This window comes from Sminthopsis crassicaudata, chromosome 5 (genome assembly GCF_048593235.1).
Source record: "Sminthopsis crassicaudata isolate SCR6 chromosome 5, ASM4859323v1, whole genome shotgun sequence".
Lineage (NCBI taxonomy): Eukaryota > Metazoa > Chordata > Mammalia > Dasyuromorphia > Dasyuridae > Sminthopsis > Sminthopsis crassicaudata.
This window is the reverse complement of record NC_133621.1, coordinates 300767441-300795153: the sequence shown is the minus strand read 5'-3', so window position 1 is coordinate 300795153 and position 27713 is coordinate 300767441. Positions and strand designations below refer to the sequence as shown.

At 44.0% G+C, this 27713-nt stretch overlaps 1 protein-coding gene across 3 annotated transcripts in view; it reads right to left on the bottom strand.

The window, feature by feature from the left end:
• The window catches only part of TNRC6B (trinucleotide repeat containing adaptor 6B), a 206005-nt gene extending 179113 nt beyond the window's left edge, over window positions 1-26892 (bottom strand). For all 3 annotated transcript variants that reach the window (XM_074271770.1, XM_074271778.1, XM_074271773.1), the window contains exon 1: window positions 26708-26892. The gene's annotated coding sequence lies outside the window, so the exon portion shown is untranslated. The remainder of the gene's footprint in view (window positions 1-26707) is intronic.
• Between the last annotated feature and the right edge of the window lie 821 nt (window positions 26893-27713).

Sequence of the window (27713 nt, the reverse complement as noted above, 5' to 3'; positions counted from 1 at the left end):
GTGAGGTCATGGAGCACCGTGTCTGTAAAATAATCATGACTGGGGCCCAGGGAAGCTGTGACTTCAATGACTTGCAAAAAGACATGGCAAAAGACCATTCAGGCCCTCAACAAGATGGAGGCAGCCATGCTTGAAGTTTATGGAAAGACACAGAAGACAAGTGCAGGAAGAGGGCCATTTGTACCCACACCAATTAAAACACCACTGTACCCACTTATGCATATTTTCTTCCTAGACTGTGGGTGCCTCACTTTGCATCTAGAATGGGGCTTCCTAAGTGCGTCCGAAGCAAAGTGCTAAGGCTGTCATTAACTTGACTATCCATCCATTCCTGGAAAATACTGTGAATAAAGAATCTCAAAATAGAAGTTTTTAGGAAATGAAACAAGGAGGGTTTCAGGAAAATGAATTAATTGCAAGGCAAAGTCCAATACTCAACAGATTTTAAGACTGTTAAAGGTTTAGATTTGTAATTACTGCTTTGTCATATTTTTATGAACTACATCAGTTAATTTTCCTTTCCTCCAAACTACTTCTTCACCTTTGCTATAAATAGTGGATGGTTTATGTCAAAACTTAAATTTAAAAGTAAAATGCTATGTTATTTGCATTCTCTGTGTGGTTGAGCCCTTTCTCAGATTCCAGGAATCCCTGCAAAGAAAGATAAAGGGGCTCCTAGGAGAATGAAGTGCAGGCCTGGGGAGGCAGTGTTTCAGGGCTAAGGGAGTACCTAAAACATGGCACCCATTTGTACACCTGGGCAGCACTCGGTGTACGGTACAGCACCAAGGGGTAAGGCCTAAAAAGAATTAATCGAGATCATAAAGATGGCAAGAATTACCATCACCATCTTCTACAAGCAGAACAAAGAGGGCTCTGAGATATCAAAAGAGGCTTCCCAGAAGTCACAGAGGAAAGGAGGAAGAGGAAAATGCACAAGCCAAGCACCGAGATCACACTGAAAGGGAGAGAGGAGGTCCAAGGGTTTCTAGACAACCAAGATTCCCTGAGCCAAAAGCCAGTTTTTGTGGAACCTGCCTAAGGAAATCTCTGCTGTTCACCAAGTCTCAACACTATTGTCTTGAAACTCAGACCATCCCAGGAAAGACCTGCAGTTCCTGCAGATGTGGGTGCACATCACGGAAAGCAAATGAGGGGGCAAGGCAGGTGATGGATTAGTGGTCCTGAGCCAGCAATAGGCTATTCACCAGGGAGAAAAGACAAAAAGGCAGGTCAGACTTCCAGTAGAAAGATGCCCATGAGCTCTCCACACTGCTACCAAAAACATCCTCCTACAGCACATCTCCAACTAGGTCTCTATCCTACTCAGAACCCTCCAACAGTTCCCACTGTCTAGAAGATAAAAGACAAAGACCCCAGGTGGTCTTCGACCTGACTTTATATTCTTGTTGGCAGTCCAACTGGAAAAACTCTCTTCTAGAGCTCTGTCCGGTAGCCCACGATGCTTCCAGAAGAGCAGAGCAGCCCAATATAGGATCCTAGCCACTGTTTGCACAACAGAGGGAAGAGACACCAGTTAGGAACCAAGAATGGACAAAAGGCTTGGAGGAAGGAACGCAAGGAGGCAGACATTGTTAACCAAGTCAACAATTTTTTCCATTTAAATCGGATCCTCACCCAGAGCACTGACGCAGACAGGGAACTGAGGCCACTAGTCTCACTGACACTAATTCTCTACAACCCCGGAAAAGCCGGCCTGTCCTTTCTTGGCTTGGCCCAGACCTGGTTTTCAAATTGAAGGCAAAGTGACGAAAATCTATTAGCAGGCAGGACAATTCATTCCCATGATCCCATTTCTCTTCTTGCTGGAAGGTAGAGCCAAGTGTCAATTTTTAAATTGTGTCAATTTGTACAAAGTAGCTACTCAATTTTTAAAATGTACATAAATTCTCAATACTAAATTGTCATAGTACTTTAATGATAGTAGTACTAAATTATCATAGTACTTTAATCTTAACTAATGAGTATTCTGTAGTACACAGGTATAAAAAAATCATTCGGTACAACCCTGTCATGTTACAATGAAACTGAGGCCAAAGGAGGCTCCCATCATGCTTATTTGAACTTTCTCCAAAGTGACATAGTTCTAGAGATTCCTCTTCTTTCCTTTCATGGACACAACCAGAGGGCAAGTCTATTCAGATAAAACCTGGGATTTCTCTTCCTTTTTGTTTTTACAACTTGCAAACTCCCCATTTCTCCAAATTCAAGTTGCTGATGTTCTATCTACTGATTAAATAAATAGCACCTAGATTAGTGGTGAAAGGTAGAGATTTGACTCAAAAATAAATTATTTTTTGAACTCTTCTCCACTCCACTTAAAATCTTTTAGTTAGAATGCCAGTCTCAGACTGAAATCCCTTTTTAGTTTGACCACCCTGTACTATTTCATTCCCTCCCATTGAACCATAAACAAAATCTTTATTTCCTCTAAAAAGTCTCATCAAGTGAGCAAAGGCCCAGACACTAACCAGAATATTCATGTTCCTTAATCAATATATTGTTAATAAAGCTGGAGATCAGACAAGAGTAACCAGTGGCTGATCCTCTAGCGTTCTGTGTGGGGTACCCAATTCTTAGTTCCAATACCCACGGTAATACCCACTACCTTGTGTGAAAAGACCCTCTTCTTGTTCTTACTGGGAAATCTTTAGAAGTTTTCAACTTTAAAGTACCAATTATTCTGAAAGCTTAAAATAAAGACAAATGAAAGAGCCCTCCCTTAAGCATGCCAGAGTAATGAGTCACTGAAGAAGACTGAGGGAAGTGGGTAATGTAGTAACCCGAGCTGATTTGATCACTGCCTCGGGTATATCAGTCTGTCCCTTTTGCAAACAAATGAAGAAACTTTGCCTGTGACCCATCCAAGCAAAGCTTTGAAGCCAGAAGAGATACGGATCCTACTTTTTTTGGCTGATGCATAATTGGGGATGCGGTGTTCTTCAGTCCTACCCAAATCTTGATGACCCCATTCAGGGTTTTCCTGGTAGAGACACCGGAGGGATTGGCCATTTCCTTCTCCAGCCTATTTTACAGATGGGGAAACTGAGACAAACAGGGTAAAAAATGACTTGTCCAGGTTCACACAACAAGTAAGGGGCAGAAGCTTGGATATGAATTCAGGTCTTCGAGACTCCAGGCCTGGCACTCTCTTGCTGAGTGTCTAGCTGAGGCAATTTTTTTAAAAAGCCCCAAAACTTGAGGAAAGACAGCAGCACTGCTGAGAACACACTGCTACTATTAAGCCTCTGTCCAGACATTAAAGGATTGAACTGAGTCTTAATGTGATTTATAAAAACTGAGCAGGCCGAGAGAAATGGACGGGGTGGTGGGAGTCAAATCTCCAAAGGAAAGAGCACAGAATAAAAAAACAATACTGGACCAGACTAGAAATTAGGAAATCTGAGTGCCAGCCCCTGCTCAAACCCTCCCTCAGCTTGGGCGACCAAACAAAGTCAGCTTCATCTCCGGAAAATGGGAGGGGCTCCATTCTTGGTTCCAAGATTCTTCCTGCTGAGGACCAAAAATTCCAATGGGAAGAAAGTTTCCATTCAACCGATATTTATTAAATTTAATACTGTACAGAAAAGGCCCATATTAAGTTTTTGAGGAAGACATAAATCTTAAATCTTAGCGGAGGCCTCCTTAGACCTTATAGTCCACCAAGATTGACCCTGACTTGGGGATCACAGACAGGCTCTCTGCACCATCAGCTAATTTTTAAAAAACACAGTTCACTTTAGAATGTCAGCTTAAGATCTTAAGGAGAAGAATAAGAATAGCTAGCATACCTATAAGGCTCTAATGTAAGGTTACAAAACAAACTTACAACACTCCTAGAAGGTAGGTGCTACTATTATCCCCATTTTAGAGATGACAGAAGTGAGGCACGCCAACATAAAGTGACTTGTCCGGAGTATCATAGTTACTAAGTGTCTGAAGCTGGATTTGAATTTGGGTTTTCCTGACCCTAGGCCCAGCGCTCTATCCACTGCCATCACCTAGCTGAAACAACCAAGTATTGGCTCCCAGAGTATGGACAGAGCCTTGGCTTCCAGGATGATGAAAGAGTGTGAAATCTGTGTTGGGAGATACGAGAACCTCTGGAAATGGAGCAGATATGCTTGGACCCCCAGTTCCCCCATGACATCACAGTCACATAGCTGTCCCCCAAGACTTAGAGGTGGCAGGCCAGGGGACACAGAGTGGGCTTCTATGCTCTTACAAAGAGTGACAATGGATCATGTGGTCAATATATTTAAACTCCTCAAAAATCTAAAGATTTCTTAATCTCAAAAAAAAAGGCACATTCAATCTGACTCTCTCACATCATAACTCACTTGATTCAACGTGAATGACTTTTCTAGGACAGAGGATAACTGGGCCTGGAGTCTGGAACACAGGAAGGCTGTTTCAAACCCAGCCACAGACATTCAGCAGCTTTTCGACCCTGAACCAGTCACCTCATCTTTGCCTGCCTCAGTTTCCTCAGTCATAATTCCTCAAATTAAGGATCAAAGGCGATAATAATTGGGAAGCACTGAACACAATATCTGGCATGCAGCAGGTGCTATATGTATGTTAGCCATTATATCATTCCCCTACAATCCTTTCACAATATACTTTAAAAGGCAATTCTATTTTTAAATTTTTTAACTTATTAACCTAATTTGCTTTTAATTTTGATCATTTAAGACCATTAACTGTGACTAAAGTGTTCTTTTATTTATTTCCATTTTAATTATCCCCGATTCATTTCTACAACAAGTCAATTTGCCCACTTTCTTCTTGTGGATCAGTCGTCCCCTCCTGGGCCCAGGACAGGAAGCCTCACTGGATTTGGAATCAGGGGTCTTCTGTTCTTTACTAGGCTTGAGACTCTGAGCCTCAGTTCCCTCACTCATGAAATGAACTGGATGGACTAGATGATTTCTAAGATCATTTTTCAGATGTGAACCCTTCATTCAGTCCAAGGCAGAAAGAAGGCACCAAATCTTTGACCTTCACTCCAAAGCTTTATCAAAAAGCCAAAGAAATTCTAACATTCTAACCCAGAGCCTAACATTAGGGGGTGGGGGAAGAGGAAGAACCTCAAATTGGGGGTGTGGAATGAGAATGACGGAAGATCATGTCCCAGGCTCCCCATGCTCACTTGCCCTCTTGGCAAGTGAGCCAGAACTCTTGGGGAGTGAAGTTTTCAAGACTGATAAACTGCCCTCCCCTTCCTTCCCAAACCAACCAAAAATCAGGTAGAGAACTGAGACTAACCCATCCATGAACACTGGGACCAGCCCTAACCACATGCTTATTTCCTGGAAATATCCTATTATCAATTTTGATGTTCTGTTTTTAGGTTTAAAAATAAAAGTAAAAATGACCCAAGTAATTTTCTTCATCACTCTTCTAACACAGCTCTGCTGGTAATAATTCACTCTCCTCCCTAGGGTCTCTGAATTTAACAAATGCCCATCTCAGGAATCAGTGTTTCCCAACTGTGAGAGCAGAAGATCCCTAGAAATCCACACTAAAATTGGACAAGAGCATCTCCTCAACTCAGCACACACCAGATAGACACAGACTTCATCCAGGGGGAGATGAGAAAAATCAGAAAATAGATAGAAAAACGACAACAAAAGCTCACAAATCTCCACAGGAAAATGCAATCCTTCTCCACCAACTTCATTTTCCCATTATCTTAATCACAGTGAAAGTAATGACTACATAGATTATGAAGGTGAAATTTCTTTGGTTTATGATCTGATGATTAATGTGCACTCTGGACTCAAGAGGTGCAAGAGGGTGGGGAGGGAAGCCGGAGTTTCTGAATTCTGAGCTAGGCAAGAATAAGAAGCACCTAATGGAGATGTCACCTGACAGTGATAGCAGCCTAAAGTATCCCACTTTGTAAGGGAATGTCCTATTTTTCAATTAACTGGTCTGTGAAGAAGAGATTTAATCTCATATCCTGTAAAAGAAAAGGTTTCATGTTCCAAAGGGCAACAAATAGCAGTCAGACAAAAGAAACTAAATTTTAGAGATGCCCAAATCCAGGTCTCTTGGAATATTGAATTCTTCCACTTTTTCCTCAGTTTCCTTTTCTAGAGAGGCTGCTCTGACACTGGATTCTAGTTCATGTGTTTTGCATAAGTCCCAAAGGTTGCAAGTGTGAATTCTGCCTCAGACACTTCCTAGTAATTCAAGCCTGGGGAAGGCCTAAACCTTAAGCCAACCTTGGATTTTGTTCATTTTTAAGTAGGGGTAGTAATATCAGGTGTCCCGTAAAGTCATTATGAGGATTACATGAGATAATACAGATGTAAAGTGCTTGGCAAACCTTAAGGCACTACAGAAATAGAAATTGTTATTACTGCTGTTAATAATACTTAAAATGTATTCTCATCTCCACATTTTAATCTCTTTCAGTATTTTCTTCATGAAATTCCCAAGCTATGAGCTAAAGGAATCTGTCCCTAAAAACCATCTAAAATATTGAAGAAAAGCCGCACAAGCAAGATTCCGACTGTGTGCGTCAGCTTCCTACACAACTGACCTTTACAGAAAATTCTAGAATCCCCAAAGTGGTCATCTAGAAGCATTTAGCAAGAGCCAGAGTCTGCTGGGGCATAAAGAAAGGCAAAAATGCAGTCCCTCCCATCCAGAAGCTCACTGATCCACTGACGAGGAAGACAATGATATTAAGACACAGAAAAGGGAAAGGGCCAGAAGGTGAGAAGGGTGGGGGAGATAAGGGAATGGCCCAGAAAAGTTGGGGAGGCCGAGCAGGGCAGCCCAGAGGCCTGGAGCAGGAGCAGGGTGTAGGGTGTGCCGTCCTGGCCACTAGGAGGGATGAAAAGGTAAGAAAGCAGCTGGTCAGAAAGGAAAGGGCCAAGCTGCTCCCAGCTTCCAGTGCTAAACAAAGGGCAGAGAGCAGCCATGACATGGTGGGTCCTCTTTCTCCTTGAACTCCCACAGCCTCTGACCCTGTGGCTCCCTCTCTCTAGGTTTTTGGGACCCCTTCTCTCCTGGTCCTCTGTTCCCTTTCTGTCTCTTAACTACAGGTGTCCTTGGGGCTCTGTCCTGGGTCCTCTGCACTACTTCCTTTGGAGATTTCCCTGCCCACAATGACGTCTCTATATGGATGATTATCCTCTATACCTTGCCTGCCTCAGTTTCCCTGCTGCCTACCAATCTCCCCTCCCAAAGCCCTCAAACTAGATATCCAGAAGACATCTTTCACTTAGTGCTCCCCAAACTGACCTCTTTTCTTCTGCCTTCTCCCTTCCCTAGCACCAGAGCAGGCCCTGCCATCCCTGCCCACCACTCCAGCACTCTCAGCCCCTCTCCCCCAACCCAGTATCAGCCAGCTTACTGACTTTTGCCTCTCAAACATATCTCGGTCCCTCCTCTGACACTGTCCTCCCCCTGCCATGGGCCTGAACTACTTACTGCAATGGCTGTGGAAAGTCCTCCTGCCTCAAGGCTCCCTCCTCTCTGGTCCATCCTCCTGCATCCCCTCCTGATTGTGTCACCCCACTCAATAAACTCCCGTGGCTTCTTATGGCCATGGGATCGGAGACAACAGTTGATGCTTTGAGTTCTAAGCCCTTTATAACAACCCCCTCTTACCTCACCCAATTACACTTCTCAGTCCAGGGACCCTGGCCTCCTGACAGTTCCATGAACAAGACCCTCCGTGGCGCAGCTCTGGGCATTTTCTCTGGCTGTCCCCATGATGAAATCTGCATCTGCTGGGTTCCCTGGCTCCCTCCAAGTGACAGCTACAACCCTACCTTCTTAATAGCTCTTAACTCTCGTGCTTTTCCTTTGGATTATTTCTGATTTATCTGGTATAAAGCTTCTTTGTACACAGCTATTTGTATGCTGTCCTTCCCACTAAACCGTGAGCTCCTTTCCTTTGTATTTCCAGTGCTTAGCACAGTATCTCATATGTAGTAAGCACTTAATAAATGTTTCCTAACAAATTATAAAGTCTTAGGCTAGAAACTGAAAACCCCAAAGGATCAATTTGTGTTTTCTTCACCTTTATCCACTGAAAATAAAAGATGCAAAAAAGTTAATTTGGGAACTGGACAAGTAGCTAACAGAGTGGTGTCTTAATAATGGGTTCTGGATTTTTTGATATAACAAATATAGGATGAAGAGATTTCCTGACCATAAATGGAGTCTATCTAAGGAAAGACTATAGTTGCTGGGAATGTTGCAAATCAAATCAAAATGTTTTTAGACTAAAAGAGGAGAGAGAAAGCTGCCTGTGTTTCTCCCTCAAAGAATAACCACAAAAAGGGAAAAATAGGAACACCCACAAATGCACAGAAATAAAAAAATCCATGAAAGGAGCCAGTAATAAAATCCAGTGGCCTTAAATATTGATATAGAAATACCCCCCAAGTTAAAGCAACAGCCAGGAGGAACTAGATATCCTAAAACAGGGACTCGGTGGGATGAAACCCAGGCCTGGACTATGGCTCCAGATGTGTCTATTTCCAAAGAAACAGGATAGCTAAAGGGGGAAGGAATAGTAGGGAAGGGAAGCATTAAAAAGATGTGCTCAGAGAAGGAAATCCAAGAACCAAAATAGTGAAGCAGAACAAAAAGTATTTGGATGGAGGCCAGAGAAGAAAAACACATGATTTGTCTTTGGGAAATACGACAGACCACCTGCAAAGAAAGAGATGATGAGTTTGGGAGACACATCATAAGCCTGCACACAGTGTACAGTTTAGTAGTTCTGGGTGACTTCAATTATTCAGACATCTACTGAAACTCTTTCAAAAGCAGAGCAGCTAATGCATTCTGATTTGTTTTAGTGATAATTTACCTCTTCAAAACAAGGAAAACAAGGAGGATTTTGATTCTGGATCTAATTCTCACTAATAGGCAAAAGCTAGTGGCTAGGATGAAAATGACAGGAATTCTAGGGGAAAGTTACCACTCCATCCTCGAATCTCTGACAGAGAAGAGGAATTTTGAATATAGTCTGGCATACCCTAGATTTAGGGAAAATCGGATTTTAAAAAGTTCAGAGGAAAGACAGGTAGACTCCCATGGAGTCAAATGATACTGGGGAAGTCAACCCAAGTGAGAGAGGAGGTGCTCCAGAATGGAATTCTGAAGACATAAAGGGAAAAACAATTGCAATACAAAGGAAAACTGGGATGTCAGAAGAGACTTTTTCATCCTTCATTTTCAATGATAACACGTGAGAGATTTAGACTCATGCATGAGTTAGATTTCAGTGCAGCCCACTTGCACAAAACTGTCACTCTCTCCCCAGTCATCAAAGTCCTAGGAAGACCAAAGTCAGGATGACTGACTGATGTAGGGAATGACCCAAGTGTGTGACCGACCGAGCTCTAAGTCTGTTCTCACTGCCCTCCTTGTTCTTATCGGCCCAGTCCTCCAGAGGAAGTCTTCACACAACACATGTTGTGCAGACATCTCTTTACCTCACCAAACAACAGATTTTAATATGAAACACACACCTTATAGAAGAATTTCAGGGCAGGACATAGTCCTATGGAAGTAGTATCAGGGATGCTCAGAATGAGTTGAGGCTGCTCTGAAAGAAGTAAAGGACAACAAAAATCGTTGGGTTGGTTTTCTGGAAAGAACAGAATGGCTACAATAGAAGGGGGAAAAATCCCAAAGAAGGGAAAGGATCTTTTCTTAGGGTTGCTGAGATAACTGACAACAGAGAGAAGGCTAAGCTATTAGACAGTTATTTTGTTTTCTTGCATAGGTGGATAACTGGAATGAGGAAATGACAATTAGGGAGTGGCAAGTCCAGAGAAATGAGCAGATAGTGAGAGTACCCCAATGCTCTGGAAGAATTCACACCACTAGGCCCAGTTGGACTCATCCTCAGGCCCTGAAAGAACTGTCAATGACAGGGAAGAGATCGGAGACAAGGAAAAAGGTACCACAAGATTGGAGAAGAACACAGATTATGTTGATTTTCAAAGAGAGGAAAGAGAACTGAGCCTTCAAGCTATTGTCTAATGAATTGGCTTCAATTCTTGGAAAACATCTAGAATGGAAAGAGAAGGTAGGAAAATATCCTGATGGAGAAGAGGTACTGCTGAAAAGCTAATGTGACTTCAACAAGAACATCTCGGTGATTTTTAAGAATATTATTAAACTGGCAGAGAGCAATGCTGTAAATAGAGGTTATCTATATTTTAGCAAAGCATCTAATAAAATGCTCTAAACCATCATCGTGGAAAAGATGGGGAGAGATGGATTAGACAAATCAAGGGGCTCCAGACTCAACAAGTCTTTGGACATTTTTGTCAATCTCTTGTATAAAGGCAGAGATAGAATCCTCATCAAATTTGAACGTGATACAAAAATGAATGAGTCAGTATCCAAAAAGATCTGAAAAGGCCGGAGCACTGGGATGAAACAATATGAAATTCAATTGAGATAAATGGGCAGACGGCAATTATCCAGAATAAGACGCGAAGGTTTTAATTGACATGAGCTAATGCCATCTTGAGCTGCCTCGAGAGAGGCTGAGCTTCCACAAATAGAGAGGTGAGAGTATTATTATGCTCTGCCCTCTCAGATCTCCTCTGGAGTCTTGTGTTTAGTTCTGGGGATCAAGGTTTAGGGATGACACTGACAAGTTAGAATGCCCAAAGAAGGGCAAACAGGATAATGGAGGGTCCGGAGTCTGTGTCACATGAGGGCAGGTTAAAGGAATATATTTAGACTGGAGAAAAGACTCTGGAAGACATGAAGACAGCTGAACGGCCGTCAAACAGACAAGGGATTCCATCTGTTCTATTTGGCTCCCAACCTTGCAGCAAGGGTGTAAATTACAAAAAGGTATCCCTCGTAATAATCAGAGTGGTCCCAGAGTGGAATAAGGCTGCCTTGAGAAGCAGGAACTCCCCATTCTCTGCACGACACAGCTTGCTATGTGCTAGTGGGGACTCCTGGGGCACCTACCACTTCTCAAGTTCTAGGCTTAGCTCCTATTACTTCTCTACACGCACTCCGTCCAATCTAAATGGTCAGATTTCCCCACATCTAGAATTCATGCTTTTTGCACCTCCAATTCCCAGAAACCTCTGCTTGTTACAAAGCCTTTCTGGAAGGGAACTGTCCCCCATCCTCAAACAGGGGATAGCTTCTCTGAGCTTTCTTGAAATTATCCCTAAATTACCTCTGTCTGAATTAACTCTAAATTACTCTTACTGACATTGCTCCCTGAAAGCAGGAGGTCCTGGAATCTTTAGTTTTTGTCTTTGGGGCATCATGGACATAGTAGACATTTAATGTTTGCAAAATGAAAGCACATATACACATATGCATGGGCGTGCACTTGCTCATACTTGTGTGCGTGTGCACACACACACACATACACACACACACATGCAAACACACAAACACATACATTTTTCTCCCCGAAGATACTTCTTACAAACATTTTGCAGAAATAAATTCAAAAAATAAACAAAAGAACATCAGTGCCAAATTTATTGTTGCAGCATACTAGAAATAAAGTGCAATATCACTAATGTACAGAGTTTAATAACTGGGCTTTATTAACCATAGGGGAAAAATACATGAAAAAATAAACAATGTTGATATAACAAAATGAAAAAGCACAGTAAAAATAATATTTACTCCAGCTCTCTTAAATATATAGAATAAAAGTGCTCAGAGCCAAAAGGGGCCCCAAGTATTGGGCTCAAGGATCAGAATTAAGAATCAAAATGGTTGTCATCCTTCTCATTTATGGTTGAATATATGACTATTGTTTAAAACTAATTCTCAGTACTAAAATCTTTCATGTTCAGATTTAAATTTTCAAACTATCTACTCAAAAACACCCATATTACAAAGTTTATAAACTTAATTTTGAGAAATATTATTCAGTGGGAGCAGCTTACATTTATAAAGAGTCTATCATTTATCAATTTAAAAAAAAAAAAAGCTCAACTAGGAAAATCTTTGTTCTTTCTTTCTTAACCCTAATTGCCCCTCAAAAATACTCTTTCATAAGCTTCTGCTAAAATAAAACTGAATAAGCAAAAAAAAATCCAATTTTAATATATTAAGAAAAGTAATAAAGGAACCAAGCTTTCTGGCTATAATAAAGGACAAATAACAACATTTGAAGACACTATTAAGAAGTTAACAACACATTACTAGGTTATGGGGAAAAAAAATTAAATCATGATTAAGGATGTAGAAACCACAGTAGACAACAATCCACTCCACTCTAAAGAAGGTTCTTAGGATAATTACAGTAACTTATTCAAGCAACTCTTTTAACCTGATTGTCCTAATAATTATTACTGTTCATGACAAATTCCTGTTTGTACTGTCTTGCAGCCTACTCTACTTAAGGGAAGGGCCTTCTCCTGAGTAATACGCATTTTAAACTCTTCCAAAAATGTAATGTTCGATGTCTTACAATAAATAGAATATACTGATGTTAAAAAGATGAACTTTAAAGATGTCAAAAGATGTAACTTAATGGAAAGAGAAGTACAAAGAACTCTGATCTTGCACCACCAATCTAGAATTATGCAAAGAAATCAAAAATGCCCATATTTACCAGGAGATTCTTTTGCTGGGGCAGTAAATAAAAAGAAAAAGCTCCATGATACCCAAAGCTACAACAGCACCATTTATGGCAACAAATACCTGGAAACAAAGGTGATTTCCAACATATGGGGGATGGCTAAACAACCATGTCACATGAATGAAATAAAATATAATTGTATCATAAGCAGCGTAGGAAGACTTATCGCAACTAGTAAAAAGTGAAAAAAGCAGAACCAGAAAAAAATATACACAACAATAATATTGTAAATGAAAAAAACAAAAGCAACAGCAGCAACAGCAAAACAACATAAATGAAATACATGCAAATTATGACCAAAAGATGAGAAGCCTCTCTCCTTTCTTTGCAAAGGAGGCACATTTTGGAACTCTGTAATATGTTGTTTAGTTTTGCTGAAATTTTTTTTCTCCATATTTTAAAAAAATCTTTATGGATGTCTAAAAACAGATTGGGGGAGGATAATCAAAGAAAAATTAAGTGAAATGAAAACAAAGTAATCAATAAAAATATACTTTTCAACAAAGTGCGGTCCTTTTTCAGTAAGAAGTTTGAGGGCCATTAAAATATTTTTTTCAATTTCCTAAATGCTTCTAGTCTGGTCTTCCTGTTCAACAATGGGCTTATTTATCCACTTACTATGTTTATCCAAAATGGACATATAATTAACAGGCTCTAAAGTTTGGCTGTCAAATTGAATACCAAACTATGGACGATAGGAATTATTTAGCCATTTGATTTTTTCTGTAAAAACACTTAGTTTATGTATGTACCAAAATATTTATAGCTTTTGTAGTGACGAAGAACTGGAAATTGAAGAGATACCCATCAGGTGGTGAATGGCTGAAAAAGTTGTGGTATATGAATTTCATGAAATATTCATGTGCTTTAAGAAATGATGAGCAGCTAAATCATTATTGATTAGAGAAAATACAAATTAAGCCAACTGAGATACCACTTCACACCTGTCAGACTGGCTGAGATGACAGGAAAAAATAATAATAAATGGAGGGAACGTGGGAAAACTGGGACACTAATACATTGTTGGTGGAATTGTGAACTGATCCAACCATTCTGGAGTGCAATTTGGAACTATGCCCAAAGGACTATAAAACTGTGCATGTTCTTTGATCTAGCAGTCTCACTACTACTCACTATTCCATAGAGATAAAAGAGAAAAAAAAGGATCCACATGTGCAAAAATGTTTGTAGCAACTCTTTATATCAAGGAACTAGAAATTGAGTGCATGCCCATCTATTGGAGAGTGGCTGAATAAGATGTGGTATATGAATATAATGGAATGGTATTATTCTTTAAGAAATGAGGAGGAGGCAAATTTCAGAAACGCCTGGAAAGACTGACATGAACTGATGCTGAGTGAAATTAATAGAACCAGGAAGGACTATGTTGTACACAGTCACAAGAAGATTATGAGAAGATCAACTGTGATGGACTTGGCTCTTCTCAACAATGAGACACAATTCCAATAGACTTTGATGGAAATCGCTATTCGCAAACAGAAGCGGAGTATTTTCATCTTTTTTGTAGTTTTCTTTTTCTCATTTTTTCCCTCCCCCTTTTGGAATGATTTTTCTTGGACAACATGACAAATATCTAATATATTTAAAAGGATCACACATATTTAATCTATATCAAATTGCTAGCTGTCTTGGGGATGGGGAAGGGAAGAAAAGAGGGAGAAAAAATTGGACAAAGTCTTACAAAAGTGAATGTTGAAAACTATCTTTACATGTATTTGAAAAAATAAAATACTATTGAAAATTTTTTTAAATGAAATGATGAACATGTAGATTTCAGAAAAATCTGGAAGACTCATATGAATTGATGCCGAGTGAAGTAAGCAGAACCAGGAGAACATTTTACAATGATCAGCTATGAAAAACAGAGCTCTTTTCAGGAATACAATGAACCAAGACAATTCCAAAGAATGCAAAATGGAAAATGCTATCCAAAATCAGACAAAAAACTGATATAGTCCGCATGTAGATCAAAGCGTATTATTTTCATTTTATTTATTTTTAGTCTGTTTCTTCTCCTCCTACAAAAATGTTTTCTGTGATTATGTACCTAAAACCTAAATCAAATTGTTTATAGTTAAGGACGGGGAGGGGACAGAGGTGGGGAGAAAATTTGGAACTCAAAAGAGTTTTTTAATGAATGTTTAAAACTGTCTTTCATGTAATTGGAAAAATAAAATACTATTTTAAAAAAGAGTATATAGGTTAAACTATTTTGAGCTGATATAGGTCTAAGGCAGGATTTAAACTTGGGTCTTTTTAACTCCTCCTCCCACACACTATGGTCTAGTTGCTCTGATCTCACTGGTTCATCATTCATTTAGAGAGAAGATACAAATTCTCAACAAAAAGCTTTCATTTCTGCTTTTCAGCCTAGAAAGGCGTTCTTCATTCTAGTTCAACTGGCTTCCTCCTTCCCCATTCATTAGAATGCACACTCTCATTTCTGCCTCCTGTGAGACCAAGTTGAGCTCAGCACCTTCTAAAGGAAATCTATTCTGATCACCCAATAAAAACTTTGTATCTCCTTCGAATATAGCTATAATTATGTTTCTACTCAAGCCTTCTCTCCTCAATCCATTAACAAGTATTTAAGTGCCAGGTATTCTTCCATCAAGAAAAGCTTTTCCCTGAGGAAACACAAGCTCTCTGAAGTCCAGGACTGCTCCTCCATCTTTTCAGTCCTGTGTCTAGCTCCCTGCCAGGAACACTGCAGGCTCTAAAGAGAGGCCAGCTGAAGTGAAATCAACTGCGGCTTGGCAGAAAGGGAGTCTGCATTCATATGTTCCCTCAGCTCCTACCGGCTGGCTGAGCCAGTCCAAGTCACCTCACCTGGCAAAGTCTCCCCTTCCTGATCTGTAAAATGGGGACAATCTCTCTAGTATGTAAAGTGTTCTGCAAACCTGAGAGCATTATGGGAGTGTCTCTTATTATCATAAAGATAGCATCAAAGAACAATCCGCAGCTCCAAACTAACAAAGTCTGTTCTCCCTCTCTGGCTACATCTCCCAATATTGATCAAGTATAAATATGTGCCCACATATCATGGAGAAGCCATGGCCTGGTTGGCCGGCTAAAGGAAAGCTCAGAAGTCCTGAAATCTGGCCCACAGAGGAATCCCAAACGGGCAGGCACCTAAGCATACAAAAGGCAAGGCAGAGACTGGGAGAGGTGAGCACGAGGCCTGCCAGGGGGCTCTGCAGGACAGACAAGGCTGGGAATCCAGATGGTCTAGACTCAGGGGCAGTCAGCAGAGAGCAGGAGTGCACACAGTGCTTGTCCCAAGTCAAGAAGCCCTAAGTACAAATTGGGTCTTAGAAGAGCTGGGTGACCAAGTAATTTTGCCTCAGTTTCCTCATCTGTAAAATGAGAAGGAAATGGCAAACCCCTTCAGTATCTCTGCCTAGAAAGCAGGAACTGCTAGGAACTGAGAATAGACAGATGAAAAATAATACAGTACTTGCCTCAAGAGGCTTATAATCTAAAAAGTAGCTTTACAACAAACTTGACCAATGCTACAACTAGGAGAGATGCAGGGGGTGGGGAGAATCAGACTATTAGACACTATTCATTAACATCACCTAAATTCCTTTTATCCCGACACCCTTCCTCAAGCAAAGAGATGATGCTTAAGTAGATGGGTGTGCAGACTGAGCAGTTCTACTTTCCAGTGCCAAGGGAGGAACATGAGAAACCAAAGATAATCAATGTCTCTCCCTCTTGCACCTGATCGCTCCTGGCCAACCTAAAGCTGAAGAATCTGGATCCGGGATGACTTTCACACTGTAAAGAGACTTCAGGGAGATGTTGCCCCAAAACAGATGGCTACTAGCTTCTCCATCTTAACAAAAACAAAAGAAAAAACGTTCAAAGGCAGGATAAATAGTCAGAGGAATGAGGTTAGCACTGTAGGAATCCAAAGGAAGAAAGCAAAGCAGGCACAAAGCTGACAACGTTTTTATTCTACCTGACCATCTTCACTTTCAGGCAGTGGCCCAATTATCTGGCTAGTCTGGGCTTCCTGTCCAGCTCAGTCACCTTTTTGGTAGCTCGGGAGGGGCCTCCAGTAGGTTAAGCAAGCAGGCCTCTGCCCAGGACACCTGAGCCCAAGGACTCTGCCAGCTCCATCCCTTTCACTGGTACTTCAGGCAATTGGCCAAAGCCAAATGCCCTCAGTGCATCCCTGGGGGGTGGAGATCAAAAGGCCACTTCCTTCCCTCAGGCTCTTCAAGATAAGCCCCATGAGTCACCACCTTCTAATTCAGATGAACAATCACTCTCCCAGAGTCAGCTTGGTAGCAGAAACTTGAAGCTAGAAAGTGAATCCTAGGAAACGCCTGGTTCAGCCTAGGGCAGCTTGGACAGAGTCAGAATTCTCTCCTGGCACATTCTCAGAGTTACAAGAATCCCTTTTTGGCAGTTTGTTAAAACAAGTAGTCAGATAAGCAAGACTCAAAAATCAGAGACCTTTCCAGTTCTATAATCTAGGTAAAATAAAATAAAACTATAGAGACTGAAAGACAGACACAGAGAGATAGAGAGGGAGACAGAAACAGAAAGAGAAGGAAAGAGAGAGGAAAGGGGGAAAGAAGGGAGAAGGAAAGGGGGGGGGAGAAAAGAGAGAAAGAGAGAGAGAGAGAATGGAATATTATCTCATGGTTAAGCTATGGAGCAGGTACTAACTATCTAACAGGAATATTACTGTTAAGTGTTCTCTTTCTTACACCTGATTACATATAATGAATGTGCGATGCAAGGTACATGATGAATTTCTTTTATTCCTATCATAATAAAATCTTATCCTTTGTTTTTCATCAAAAGAAGAGTTATGAATTTATATTTAATGTTCAAATACCTCTTCCTTAAGAGGATTAAAAAGGAATATTCTCAATCATATCCACAATTCAAATGGAATTATTTTTGTCATCTTAAATTTTACCTCTTGTTCGGTTTCTTTTAGTCACGTCTGATTCTTCTCTATCCCTCTCAGGTTTTTGGTTTGATTTTCTTGACAGACACATGAAGTGGTTTGCCTTTTCCTTCTCCAGCTCATTTTACAAGATGAAGAAACTGAGGCAAACAGGAATAAGTGACCTGCCCAGGGTCACACAGTTGGAAAGTATCTGAGGCCAGAGTTGAACTCAGGATTTCCTGACTTGAGGCCCAGCCTTGTATTCTGAAAAGGTGGTTTATTCATCTGTCTTTCCGTATCGATCCTTTAAGCCAATCTGCAGAATTCCAGTTTAGTGCCAATCAGTCACATGCTCACACACAGCTGAGGGCATCCTACCAAAGGGACATGTCTGGAGGCTACAGATTTGAATGATACTGCCAAGACTTAGAACTTTGGGGGAACCCTTTTCAAACTGTCTTCAAAGTCCCTTGGAAGCCACATAAGAAAGTTGCTGTTTTTCTTTAGACTGCTCCTTTAAACAATCTCTAACTCCGTTGGAGACACTGCTCAGTGTTGCCAACCACATCTACTCTCTAGGCCCCAGAGTTCCATTCATCTTCGACTGATGATGCTCTCCTGCCACCAGGAATATTCGGGAGGATGTGGTTTGGAAATAAAGTCCTCTCTGAAGGGATTCAAAATTCCATGAGAGAAACAAGAAACGTACTTTGGAATTTAAAAGCAAACAAAGAATATTTCAAGGTAGCAAACCGCGCCAAATGAGTGGTGCAGACAATAACTTTAAGGGCAGTTTAAAAAGGGAGCCTCAAAGAGAAGGGAATATGGTCTTTATGGGAAAATGTTGAGGAAAAGGAAGACACCAAGTAACTAATTGGGGACAGTCAGGTGGTAGAGTGAAGAAGTCTGGAAGACCCGAGTTCCAATGCAGCCTCAGACACTTACTGTGTGTCCCTGGACAACTATTTTTTGCCTCAATTTCCTCAACTATAATGTGGGGATAATAATAGTACTCACCTGGCAAAGTTGTGAGGATCAAATAAGGTAATTATAAAGCACTTAGCACAAGGCCTGGCACATATTAAGCGCTATGTAAGTGCTAGTTATTATTGTTATTATATAATTGCTCAATTGTCTAATTGAGCAAAGGCCCCAAAGCAAACATGTGGATGCCACATTCCATTGAGATGAAGGTTGCAGAGAAAGATAAAGGGTTACTAGGAGAAAAGTGTGAAGAGGTAAGTTGAGGCCTGGACCGGCAACAATCTCTATCGAGCCACTCTGAAAAGGTCTGAAGGGCTTTCTTTTAGAGGAAAAAAGAGGAAAGGAAAGGAGACATGAGGAGTTTCTGCCCCTCCATCACACGCCTTACACTTGAGTTTGACCCCAGCCCCTGAGGCCTCTCTGAGATTAGACCAGACTCTGGCAGGTCCTCCCAACCTGGAGAGACTCCAAACCTGGGCCAGGTGATAGCCAGACAGCAGGGTTATGGGCGTTCTAGGCCAGAGTGACTCTCATCTCCTCAGGCAGAGAGAAAATGCAATCTCTTCAACAGAAGAGGTGCCCACAAAGGCAAACTGACAGACTCTCACAGGGTTATCCTCCAGTAAAGATGGATAGACTGCTGCAAAACGATGGAAGCAGAGAACCTGAGCTACGGTGGTAAAGGCATGGAAAAGAAGGGATGGCTTCAGCAGGAATCTTTGTGGAGTAAGAATGGACAGAATCTGGTTACTGAATAGTTGTGCAGGAGAACTGGATCCGAAAATGAGACCAAGATGTCGACACCTGGGACATGATGACACACAGAAGTGGCCCTGTCTTTTTGTCTTTTGTGAATCGGAAGAGAGGAGGGATGAACTCAGTTTGGAGTGAGCCCTGGAACATCCAAGCAGAACTCATCAGAGCTGAGCACAAGCCCTTGCACAGAACAGATAAACCTTGCATCAACTAGTGAGTCCAAGAATTGGATGCTGAGCATCTGGAAATCTCAAGAGTCACAGAATTTTTTAAACTCAGAGACTTTAGAAATTATCCATTCAATTCCTTCACTTGACTGATGAAGAACTAAGGCCTTAGAGAGCTTTCCATAAGGTCATTCAGACAATTAAATACAAAGCCTGGGCAGACCCCCAACTTCCTGATTTCTGTCCTACTAGGATTGTTCCTATCGCATCTGGATCAAGGTGAGAGCTGAGAACAAATGTGCCCTCCTGGGGCTACACAGCCAGGCCTGACCTCCCTCCTGAGCCGGTGCCATGAATCTCCAATTACCCTTACTGGCTTGATCCAGACATCCCAAAGGCAAAGCCAAGTCAACCTGTCTTTTCCCCTGAAAGTTCTGCACTTCCCTATTACAGAATAGAGAACTATCATCATCCTAGTCTTCCTGGCTTGAACCTAGGTGTTACCCTCAATTGCTCCCTCGCCCTTACCCAGCACTCTCCCTCCTATCCACTGCCTACTCCCCATTTAGGTTGCCGCTCGCCTGTTCATCACTGTCCTCTGGATTGCTGCAACAGCTTCAAGTTCCAACCAGTGCCTCCTCCAGTCAGTGGTAAAGGGGATTTTCCCAAACCTCCCTGCTGTTCAATGAGCTCAATTACCTCCTTGGCATTTAGAACTGCTTAGGCCCTTCCAGTTTTCTTATACCCAACTCCCTTCTATGCTCACCACCATCCAGCTAGCCCAGTTCATGTGAGGTTGCACCATCTCCCTCCTCCATGCCTTTGCCATGAGTGGTCCCCATGCTTCCGACACTCTGCCCCCAAGACCTTCCCAGCTTCCTTCAAACTTTGGCTCAGATTCCCTATGGGCAACAGTGCCCTTCCTGGCTCCCTCCCTAGAGCCAGCTCATGCTTTCCGTTTTTAGATTCTATACATGTTTTTAACATGTAGTTATTTACATACATGCTGCCTCCCCCAGCATTTAGCAGAGCAGCTTGAATCAAGTAAGCAACTTGAATAAATTCTTGGTGACTGACTATGAGGATAAGGAGTTGGGGAGAGAAGGGAAGGGAAAGTCAGGGAAAGGAGAATATGGCTGCTGCCGCCAAAGCCAAGGGAGAAGAGAATTTCATGAAGATGGCAGTGAGTGAATAGTAGGTTAGGGAGGACAGAAGCCAAAGCAGGATGATGAGGGAACCAGTGGCCTTTGGAGACTCCAGTTTCATAAAGAAAAGGAGAAAGTCAAAGTGCAAAGGGTCGGAGGAGGCCGGTGATAACAATAGCCATGAGTCGGAGGCAAAGAGCAAACTCAAGCAGTTCTCACAGCCTTTACACACAAGAACAGAAGCAAGTGATGAGGAGCTAGCAAGACCAATTTTCTGGTGTCCTTCAATAGCTGTCCAATGCAAATATACTCCTAGAACAAGTACCATGCGAGTCATCCACCATTCTCTTGCTATTAAACCAAAAGTCTGAGATTAAACTAGTAAAGCCAAGGGCCACTCCAGAGTAAATTGCTTTGCCTTATCAAATTAGACTGTTTATTTAGCAAGCCTCTTAAAAGCAAACAAGGGAAAAACAAAGTCTTTAAAAGCTTAGTTTTTATCATGAAACATTCTAAAACAAATATCCAGGTGCAAGAAGAAAGTTTAATTGGGATCCAATTCTTAAGTCGCAGCAGGCAGCCTCTGCAATTACCAAGTTCAAACTTATTTGTGGAACATCCTCATTCCACAGTTTGGCACACAAGTCACTTTACCTTTGTTTGCCTCAGTTTACTCAAATGCAAAATGGGGAAAATAATGCAGTTGTTGTGAGGATCAAATGAGGTAATATTTGTAAAGCACAGACAACCATGCTCAGTACACAGTAAGCTCTACATAAATAATAGGTTCTTATCATTAGCGGTTATCAATCTTGTTCCACTTTATCACAGACTATTCTCCACCATGCTATATTCAAATGTACTACACACAAAACCTCAGTTGGACCTCTTTTCACTGTTCTCTGTGCCTCAAGCAAAGCCCCTTCTTTTTGCCTACTGAATTTCGATCCAACATACATAGCATTACCAAATCTTCATCTATATTATTAAATAGCAGACATCAAAACTACAGCATAAGGATTCTCCACAAGACAAGAACTACTGGAAAAATAAAGAAGCAGTTTGACAAGAAAATTAGGTTCAAACCAACATCTTAGATCCCATACCACATTAAGTTCCCGTATATAACAAAGCATCACAGTATTAAAATGTTAAGATATACTGAAGGAGATGTCTTTCACAATTATATCTGGAGAATTATCTTAACCGAAGGAGAGAAATTACAAAAATGGTTTTAATTATATAAAATTAAGTTTTTACACAAAATAAAAAAATAGGAAAGTTTAGTGGTTTAGTCATTTCTGACTCTTAACCCAATTTGGAATCTCCCTGGCAAAAATACTGGAATATTTTCTTCTCCAGTCATTTGACAGATGAGGAAACTGAGGCAGGGATCAGTGACTTGCCCAGAGTCACACAGGTATAAAATATTGAAGGTCAGATTTCAACACAGAAAATGAGTCTCCCTGATGTCAAGTCTGACGCTCTGTCCACTGTGCCACCGACCTACCCCAGCAGAGCAAAATTGTCAAGATGAGGGAAAAAAAATCTATAAAATTTTACCAAAAAAAGTATCCTATTCAATATGAGGTTGAAACAAATTTGTAACACAAGAGCAATCCCCAATTGATAAGTGATTTAAAGGAGGTGAATGGTTCTCCAGATTGCAAATTGCCAATGACCATTTAAAAACACACTCCAAAATCTCTCACACTGAAAAGAAATGGGAATGAACACAACTCAGACTTCGACTCACACCATACAAGTCAGCAGAGAGAACAAAAATCAATGTTGGAGGGGCTAGGGGCAGTTAGGTGGGGCAGTGGGTAGAGCACCAGGCCTGAATTCAGGAGGACCCGAGTTCAAATCTGATCTTAACACTTCCTAGCTGTGTGACCCTGGGCAAGTCACTTAACCCCAGCCTCAGGGGGGAAAAAAAAGTTGGAGGGGCTGAGACAGGCAACTGTAGTCCACAGCAGCTGCTTACTACATATTAAGTGGAAAATGACATCAGCAACCAGAGAAAAAACCAAGGAGACTGAATATAAATGTTATGTCCACTTCTTTTTTCTGTTTTGTTTTCTCTCTCATGGTTTTTCCTTTTTGCTCTGATTTTTCTCTCCCAGAATAATTCCTAAAACAATGTGCATTAAAAATACATATTAGGTGAATAGTAACTGTGAAGTAGCTCAGCTCTTCTAGATGTCAATTTGCTTCTATAGCAAATAAAGCAGCTGAACTCTTCCTATCTTTGGACTGAGGGAGCCCACTCCTGGTCACATGACCCAAGAAAGTCAAAAGCCATGAACAATTCAGGGCAGCATTCTTTGAGAGAGACCTGGAGTCCCAGCTTTATTTACTACTTATGACATCTTTATGGGCCTCAGTCCCCTTCTCTAGAAAATGAAGGTATTGGCCTAAATCAAAGCTTCTTCAAGTATGAGTCAAGACCCCATACGGAGGCCCGTAACTGAAGATGGGGGTTGCAGAAAATATGGCAACACTAAAAGATATCAAATATTCTGCCAAGATTTAATTCTTTATTAAAAATAAACAAGCATATCCATCTTATCAATATGTAAATTTGCTTTTATTTTTAATAAAAGATAAAATTACATGTATACCAAAGAATTATTTTAAAATAAATGTATCAGTAAATGTTTGATTTGCCTATCTATTTTATATTCCTCAGGTGAAAAGGGGTCACAAATGGAAAAAGTTTAAGAAGCCCTGGCCTAGATGACCTCTGAGGTCTCTTTCAAATCCCGAGCTGTACTCCTAATGATAGTAAAGTGATTGCAAGGGTTAGAACGTACTCACCAGACCCCAGACTTTTGCCTAATTATTTCTCTTTACTGTAAGGACAAGTTCAGCGTGAGGAAGGAGACAGGCAAACATCCCAAAATGACCATGACAGAAAAACAAAAAGCAACAACTTAAAAAAAAAAAAAAAAGATACTGTCCAGCTCCCTGAATTCCTCCCCGCTGGCCCTGTCTCTCAGACGTCACAAGGCATCTGGTTTCAGACCTACCTCATTCGCTTACTGGGTAACATTGTGCTGTACAGCAAATTGCATGTGACTTATCTCCCTACTAGACCAGGAGAGGAATGAAGCCCAGAACCACTCTATCCGAACCCGCGTCTCTGGCAATGATCACGCAGAGGGGTCTGCATCTGGAGCCACGTGATACACGTTGCCAAATTAAACTGTAGAATCTGCTTCCTAATGCCCCTTCTCTCTCAAACTTTTCCTTCTTCCTTTCTTCTCCCTCCCTGGTATGTGGATCTCCACAAATATTGAAGGGTCCTCTCTAATGGCATTCAGGTGGATTCCCAGATCACATCGCTGCCTCAGGTAAAGACTACCTAAATAAAAACCATTAAATCAGGGGGTTCTCAAACTAGGCCAGAGGCGGCCCACCCGGTTATGGCAAATGGGCCGAGGGGCGGAGACAGTGTGAGCTTTAGTTTTTACTATAGTCCGGCCTCCCACAGTCTGAGGGACAGGGAACTGGCCCCTATTTAACAAGTCAGGACCACTGCATTAAGTTGTGCTCAAACCCTCCCCTCCTCCTCTCTTCCCCTCTGAAATGCCTTTGACATTTAACAAGCAAACTAAGGCACTCTGAATTAAGTATCTGGATTCAAAACACTCAATTTTGGAATCTAAACAAATGCACTAGTCAGCAGAGAAGTATCTGGTGCAGCTTTTCTGTGTGAGGGGGATGGGGCCACGGCCGCCATTTGGATCACTGCCCTGAAAGGCCGGGCGCCGTTACCTTACTCAATGTCTTCCATTTCTTGACCAGACCTTGCCCAAGTATCCTCACTCTTAACAAGCTCGGCAGTTTCCCATTTTGAGATCCCCTGTTCTCCCCTGCTAACAATCCTGGATGAGACACATGAGGGAGGCGTGGGGCTTAAAAAGCAAGAGGGCCACAGGCAGCCCCCAGAGGGGGCCCAGCACCAGATAAGGGAGATCCCTTATACGCGGTAGAAAACTCGGGTCCAGAGAGATGGAGGGACTCGGCCCTGACCAGGGCGGCCCAGGTGAGAAGCAGCAAAGCTTTCCATCCAAAATGCTGAATGATACAAAGCGGCTGCCTGGGACTCTGCAAATGACTACAAGTATGACCCTGGACAATCAACAAGTTTTTATTAAGCACCTTCTGTGTACCAGGCACCCTGCTAGTATAAGGACAAAGAGGGAGGCAGGTTTTCCCCACTGCCCAAGAGGGAGGATACGCAACATTCCCAGACAAGGGACCAGACACAGAGTGCTCTAACTGGGGGCAGGGCAGGACCCCAGAGGGTCATCAGCGCTTTAAATGCCAAACGGGAGGCAATAGGGAGCTGCTGAAGCTTCCGGAGCAGTTGAGTCTCCGCGGGATCTGCCAAAGCCAGAAGGCCATTTCCCGGCTGTGAGGAGGAGGGACTGGAAGGGTGAGGAGCCGCAGCAGGAGGTGACTGAGGAGGGCTGAGGACCTGAGGTCCGCTCTGGCCCCTTCCTCTTCCAGGTGAAGAACCTGAGACCAGAGAGGCCGAGCACAGAACTTGAATCCAAGTCGGGAAGAGCGTGTTCTCCCAAGCGTTCTAGGAGCTCTGGCACCCTCTCTCAGCCATGGCACTGAAGGGCACCAGGAGCGAGGGACTCGGGAGGGGGGCGGAGAGGACATAACAGTGAGCTGTTGAATGGGACCTGAGATGCCCACGGACTGGCCAAGCACAGCTGCCCAGCCTGCAGCGGGACCGCACAGAGAACCACGTGCACGTGGGGGAGCTGGCTGTCCGCAGCCATGTGAGGGAGAAGACCGAAAGGAGGAGGGGACTAGAGGACCTTCCCCGGCTCTCAGCCCCAGGCTCCTGAGGCCGCTCGCTCCCAGTCCAGTCCTTTTGCCAGGAAACCCTCGCAAGCTGCCGAGCCCCCACAGAGCAGGGGCAGGAGCCAGTACCGGCCCACCAACCGTGCTCGCGGCCTGCTAGGCGGCTGGTCAGAACCTGCCACTCACAGAGAGCCGCAAGGCACTCCGGGCATGAAAACGCCTCCCGCCGAGGAGATCCGAGTTACCGCGGGGGTTCAGAGACGGACCGCGGGTCACGAGGCCAGGACGGGCAAACAAAACAGGGCGCCCAAAGGCCCCATCGTTAGAGCCCGGGAGCTGGCTGGGGAACGAGGGGCAGGAGAGGAGAAAGAAGTTGTGGAAGGGGAAAAGGAAGTCGGGGAGAAAGGGGGGAAGGGCAGAGAGATAAGTTGTGAGACCAGAGCAAGGAGAGCGAAGGGGAGGAGAAAGAGAAGGAAGGAGAGAGAAAGGCAGCCAGGGGAAGCGAAGGGGGGGCTTTTCTTCCTCAGGCTCCCGTCCCAATTCTCCCTCCCCCGGGGTCACGTTCGAGCTCTACAGCCCGAACCGCAGAGGTCTCCGCCGCCGCCCCGAGGACCCCCTGACGCCCTCGGGCCAAAACTAGCCGAGATTCCGAGGGGGGCAGGAAGTCAGCGCTCCCCCGGCCCACTAGCACGCACACCTGCCAGCGCGTGACTCCCGCGGGAGCCGCGCACAGATGCCCTCCCTCTTCCTCCTGCGCGTGCCCAACACGGATCCTCCACTTCTAGACTCCCTCCGTGCTCGCGCATTCCCCCCCACCCCCCAACACACACCGCGGGCGCGAGCTCCTTTCCATCACCCGTCGAGCACGAGCCTACCCCTGAAAGCTCCCACTCCAGCCTCGGCCCCCGCCCCCCATGCGCGCACGCGCACAGCGCCGCGCGCCTAACCTTCCCCTCTCCTCCCCTCCCCCTCCGTCGTCGCCACCGCCTCCTGCCCGCTTGCCCCCCCCCCCCCACCAGTCACACACCCCTCCCCAAACCGCCCCTTCCCCGGCCAGCAGGAGGCGCGAGCCCGGTCCTCCCGGCACGGGCCTTCCCTACTGCACTGGCGCGCGCTCGCCCCCCGCCCCCAGCCCCGACCCGACCCCTAGCCCGCCCCCGCGGCACGCCCCCGCTGCCGCCGCCCCTTAGCGCTCCGGGCTGGGCCGCTCCAGGCTCCGGGGCCTAGGCGGCGGCGGGGCCGGGGGCGGCCCTCGCTCACTCACCGCTGAGCCGGCGGCGGCGGCGGCGCGCTGGGCTGAGTCCCCGCCGGCCGAGGAGACGGCGTGGGAGACGCGGCCCGAGGGGGCGGGGGCGACTCCCTCCCGCTTCACCTCCGCGAGCGCCGCGGACCCAGAAACTCAAAACAAAATAAACAAACTTTCCCCCTCCGCCTCCCTCCCCCCGCCCCGGCCACAACACAAACAGCTGAGAGCCCGCCTCCTCGGGCACGCCATTGGCTACGCGAGGCCACCGCCCTCCTCCCACTGGCCCGGCAAGACTGCCAGTCAAGCCCTCGGCCCGCCCCTCCGCTCCTCGCCGCCGTCGTTGCTTCTCATTGGTCGGGGCCGGCCCGTTGAGCGAGCTCAGATTGGCTGGCACGCCTGCGCCAATCACGGGGCCACGCCCCCGACCCCACTGAGGCCGCTTCTTCGGTCGCGTACTGAGGTGAAGGGGAAACTAGAACATGATGGCGGCCGGGCCCGTTCTGTCGCAACTACCACGGGAAGGGTGGGGGAGGGTTGTAGCAGCTTGATGCCGCTCTCTCGCGCTGCGCCTCCACCAACACTCTTCCCTTCGTTCCCCATCTAATTAACTGAATCCACCTATACCCGTTTCCTTATTTACCGCTCTGAAGAGATAAGAGGTGTGGGGGGGAGGGGGCGCGGGGGATAGGTTGGCCGTCATTGGCCTGTTCAGGCGTCATTCTCCGAGTGCCCCCCAAAGCCATTGGTGGGAGACGAAAAAGTTCCGCCCGTCAACAAACGCGAGAGCTATTGGTTATGACTCTACGGAGGTTCTTTCCCAATACTCTATTGGGTAAAAAGGTCTGTCAATCACGGTAGTAAGCTCTCGCTAGGCTTGTGGCCCAAGGGTCTCCTTTTTATGTTCAGGATTACGTAAGTCTCCAGACCGACTACAGATCACACTTTCCCAGCCCCCGGCCCCTACCTTAGTTTCCCCACCTGTCGAATAACGTGGTTGGACGAGATGACCTCGTAGGGTCCTCCC